The sequence below is a fragment of the Triticum dicoccoides genome, chromosome 7B (genome assembly GCF_002162155.2).
Source record: "Triticum dicoccoides isolate Atlit2015 ecotype Zavitan chromosome 7B, WEW_v2.0, whole genome shotgun sequence".
Lineage (NCBI taxonomy): Eukaryota > Viridiplantae > Streptophyta > Magnoliopsida > Poales > Poaceae > Triticum > Triticum dicoccoides.
In genome coordinates, this window is record NC_041393.1 from 7,460,352 (window position 1) to 7,465,709 (window position 5,358).

The window sequence follows — 5,358 nt, forward strand, 5'->3', positions numbered from 1 at the left end:
TAAAAAAACAAAAACCCCAGCCCCTGAAATGCTGACGCGTGGATGCCTTTTGGTCCCAGTTGGTGCCACCAACCGGGACCAAAGGCCCTCCTGCCTGGGCTCGACGTATCGGCCACGTGGAGGCCCATATGTCCCGGTTCGTGTTAGAACCGGGACTAAAGGTCTAGGGCATTAGTAACGACCCTTTAGTCCCGGTTCAAGAACCGGGACAAAAGGCCCTCACCAACCGGGACAATAGGCCCTTTTTCTACTAGTGACCATGGCACATGTGTCGGACTGGACGCGCAGACGTGTGCCAAGAGGGGACGTTCCTGCCTCGATTCTTTTGAGTGGTGGTGTACGTGAGAGTTTGGCTTAATAGAGATGGTGGACTACTTATATCACCAAGAAATTCCTTCTTTTTTTGCGAGCTCATTTGGAAAGAACTCCAAAGTTAAGCGTGCTCAACTTGGAACAATTTCAGTATGTGGTACCACATGCGCATGAGTGAGGATAAAGTGCGCAGAAAAGACTAGTGTTGATCTGTGGGGCTAGTCTAGATCCCACCGGGAGTAACGACCAGTAACCGGCGGTGCCTCCAGAGCATTACAATTTTCTATTCGACGCTTAGACTAGTCATAGTGGGAGCAACTTAGCTAGTAACAGAACACACACCAAGACAAGTTTGCTTTTGTGGCAAGTAGTTAATAAAGAGTGATGTGTTTGTGGTAAAATAAGATCAAGTTTAATAAAGAGTGATGTGTTTGTGGTAAAATAAGATCAAGTACAATAACATGGTGTAGGCGAGTTGTAAGATTTTAAATATTATATTTTTGCTGAGCTGGAAGAGAGGAAAGAGAAAAGAGAAGGTGCGGGCTACTAATTAACAATCAGTTGTAACACGTGCTCCTAGAGACTGTGGGAGAGTGAAAGGAGCCATGCATCAATAAAGTAGTACATATTTATATCCAACTATTATAATTATCGGCTATAAACTTGACTATATAAGACATGACACCATCATATTTTTATTTTTTTATTTTTAAAAAAGGAGGATGACCCCCGGCCTCTGCATCTGGGAGATGCATACGGCCACTTTATTGATTATTCTCGAGGACCTTACAAAGTATTACAACAATGTTCCTGGATCCAACATCTTGGCAACATATGCCACTACTCCTATCCAAAATGATGAAGGGGTGCTAGCTGGCCCACTACCCAGACCACTCACCTAAGCCTAACATCAAAAGCCGAAAACCGAAACACTCATTCGGAAGCCCCAGCCGAGCCACATACCGGGTCTGGGGCAAAATCCGGTCAGACGCACTCGTGTGTCGTCGCCGCCATCTTCCACAGGTCCGTCTTCAGATCATATTGAGGCTTCTACCTTGTCTGGCCACTCTGCCATCGACGTCACCATGACGCCAGACAACAACCTCCTCCTGCGTGAGTCCATCTCCATGCATCGGACACCGAGCCTCCACAGCGCCATGCCGCCGATATCCGCCGCCATCAATGTGTGAGATGAAGCACCGCTCCACCACCCCCCCAGCCATCACTTACTCCAAAACGATGCCCCCAGGAGGGAAAGCGATAAAACGCCATCATCGTCCGATCCGGAAGACCCAGATCTAGGGTTTCCCCCAGAGCATCCCGAGCCTGATGACGCAGACTGCAACGACGATGCCTCGACAAGGGAATGGCATCAAAGACGCCGCCATCGTCCGCCATGACCGTAGTCGGCGCGATTTTCATCGGCAGTTGCTCCACCAGACGTGCGCCGCCGACGTGCGGGTCCCTTCAATCGGAGCAAACTCCAAAATAATGCCCTAAAGAGGGACTACGACGCAAAAGCGCCGCCATCGCTTGATCCGAAGGAGATCTAGGATTTCCCCCAGAGTTGCCCGTGCTGACAAGGACCAGACAAGGGTAGAATCCCGAGGATCTGCCCGGCTGCCGACGAGTCGCACCCACCACCGTGCCGACGGCAGACCAGCGATCAAGGCCCATGCTTGGGCATTGATCCGGCCGCGCCGCCGTGAACCAATCCGGTCACGCCGCCGTCCCTGGCGGCCGCGACGCGCCAGATCGTGAGGCCTCCTGCCGCGGGGAAGCGAAGTCGCCGAGGCGCCGCCACGCTCCGGCCCGGGGGCGCCGGCCTGCACCAGCCCCACCTGAGCGAGAGGGCCCGAGTCCCCGCCGCCGCCGGCGACGGCAAGGCTTCGCCTGGCCGCGCCCTTGGGCGGCGGCGAGGGAGGAGGAGGAGGAATGGGGGAGGTCCGGCCGATGGGATCTGGAGGCCTCCCGGTCGCCCACGCGGGGGCGGCTCGAGAGAGGGAAGGGGAGCAGTCTCTTTTTAGAAAATAAGGTTAAACCCCCAGCCTCTGCATCAATATGTTATCATAATATGACCAAGGCAAAATGTGTATACAACCTAATATCTATGATACCAGTTATATGATACTTTGCACTACAAAAATATTAGCATAAATTCAAAGACTAGTGTCATATACATGCCACTATTCAAAGTTACTCTTCTTTATGACTAGTCTTAGCACCGAGCGATCGATTACTTCAATACTTGTACGCATTGCTCGCATGTGTTCCCCCATTGGTCCAAACATCCTAACCCTTCTGCTAGTGTCTCGGTTTTGCGAAGATTCTAGATACTTTGGGTTTGTTTTTTCCTTTATTTCTTTCTGTGCCTTTTGATGGGTTTCTACCTGTTTTGCTCGCCTTTTCATTCTTTTTAATCTTTTATGTTTGTTTACTATCTTTCTTTTAATTTTAAAATAATGAACAATTTTTGAAATTCACGAGCAAATTTGAAGTTGTTGACCTTTTTTAAATTCATGATTTTTTGGAACTCATAAACCTTTTCAAATTTATGAAAATTATCAATTTCATGAACATTGTTTCCTATTCATGATTTTTTTTTCAAATTCACGAGTAGCGTCGAAATTCATTAAAAAAAACTAATTCATGAACTCTTAGAAAATCTGCAATTTTTTATAAATATATGCATTATGCTATCTATATAAAACAAGATGTCAGATTTTTCTAAACTAACAACTATTGATTTTTTTCGAAATCACTAATTGAGGAGTACTCCTTGCAAAGACCATTCCTACCCCCAGGTTGTAATAAGTGGCGCGCTGCATGTGCACCATTTGTCGCAACCTGTGAGTTTTAACTTTTTCGTAGATCCGTCTATTAAAACATTTTATCTCTTAAATCGTGCGTTCAAATTTCGAGCCGTTTTCACCGTTAGATTCTTCGTGTCGAGATCTTCAAAACTAGATCCCATGTTGATAGATTTTCACGGGACGAAAAAAAACCGGACAAAAAACCAAACCGGGAGCACGCTTTTTTCCTTTCCGAAAGAGGCACGGCTATGCCTCTCGCGAAATCACAACCGTGCCTCTCGCAGAAGGAAAAAAAAACAGAAAATGCGTTTTTTTGTTTTCAAGAGGCATGGTCGTGCCTCTCACGAAAGCAAAAAAATAGAAAACACTTTTTTCCGTTTCCGAGAGGCCCGACCGTGCCTCTCGCGAAAGCACAACCGTGTCTCCTGCTGAAGCAAAACCGTGCCTCTCGTGAAAGAAAAATAAAAATAAAAAACAAGTTTTTTTTTCTGTTTTTGAGAGGCACGATCATGCCTCCCGCGAAAGCAAAATCATGCATCTGGCGAAAAAAATAAAATAGAAAACACGTTTTTTCGGTTTCCGAGAGGCACGGCCGTGCCTCTTGCGAAAGCAAAACCGCGCCTCTCACAGAAGGAAATAAACTGAAAACACGCAGAAAAAATTGTTTTTGAATATTTTTGGTCCAAAAGCTAAGAAAGACTGGTGGAAAACCAAAAAGTCGAAAAACCCTGAAAAAAACATTTAAAAAGCAGAAAACGCGTGCGGAAAAAATAATAAAAACAAAATACGGAGGAAGCGCCAAGAGCGCGACACGTGGTGGTGGCTGAGATCGCACCAAGTGACGCTGATCATTTTTTTTTTTGAGAAACAAGTGACGCTGATCATTGTGAGACTTCCAAAGAAGCGCTCGTCAACTAGTTGCTCTCGGTTTTTATAGATGATCTTTTTAGCTTGCTAGTGCATCCTAGTGTCCTAGCCGTTCGCTCGTTATTTGGGCTATAGCCCATGCTCGCCACGCATGAGCGCCAGTTAGTTAACTAGCACTTAAGTCGTGCTAAAAGTAGCCACCAACACGTCAAACAACATGGGAGCTCCTACTCCGCGCCTTCAGCGCCAACTAACCAACTTGGCGCTCGCAGCAGCACTTCGCTGGGCCGGCCCACGAACAAGTTACACCAGCGAACAAAAAATCGTAAAAATAGAAGATGCCGCGCTCAGGATTCGAACTTACGTCTGTGTTTCTAAACGCACTCCGCTAACCACTAAAGCTACATAGTAGGTGTGCCATTAGTACCTCGATAGTAATTATGGACAATAAGGGCTGCGCGGTTCCAATAAATGAAACTTCATATATTTTACAAAAGTTTGCAGATTTTTTCAAAAAAGAATAGGTCACGTATTCACAAATAATGAAAAATGTCATGAAATTTCAAAAAGATCACAAATTTATGAAAAATTCGTGAGTTTGAAAAAGTTCACAGATTTGAAAAAGTTCACGTGAAACAAAAATAGTTCAAGAAAATTGAATAAAGTTCACTAATTTGAGGAAAAAGTTCACGAATTTTAAAAAAAAACTCATCAATGTTTTCAAAAAGTTCATTGTTTTTGAAAAAAGTTCATCGAATTTGAAAAAAGTTCATCAAATATTGAAAAAGTTCATGGATTTTGAAAAAAGTTCATCGAATTTGAAAATAAGTTCATCGGATTTAAAAAAAGGCGCACTAAAGAAAACAAAGAAAGATGAGAAAAAAGAAAAAGAAAAAGAAAAAAAGAAAACCGAGCTGAGGAACAGAGTAAAGAAGGGAAAAACGAGCTAGCTAATCACTCGCAGTGGGTTGTTGTGGCGGCTTGAGCCGTGCGCTATCAACAGGCGCGGCGTGTGTTCGAATCCCCATAACTGCACACTTTTTGCGCTCCAAAAAACAGGAAAAAGGAACAGAACGGGCCGGCCCATTTACAAACGCCTGCAGGCGCCCGTTGGCGAACTATGCGCCAAATTGGATATGCCAAACCACATTCCAGATATATTTTGCAATCGGGCAATGAAAGAAAATGATGGTATTTGCTTTCGTGTGGCCCAAAAAAGAGACAAAGATCATCACCTTACATCCTCTTTTCCTAACCACACCCTTGGTTAAAATACTATATTTCAGAAGCAACCAATAAAAACTCCGGCTTTTGGAAGGTATCTTGATTTTCCCCTAAAAAAACATGACAACCCAATTACTCCATT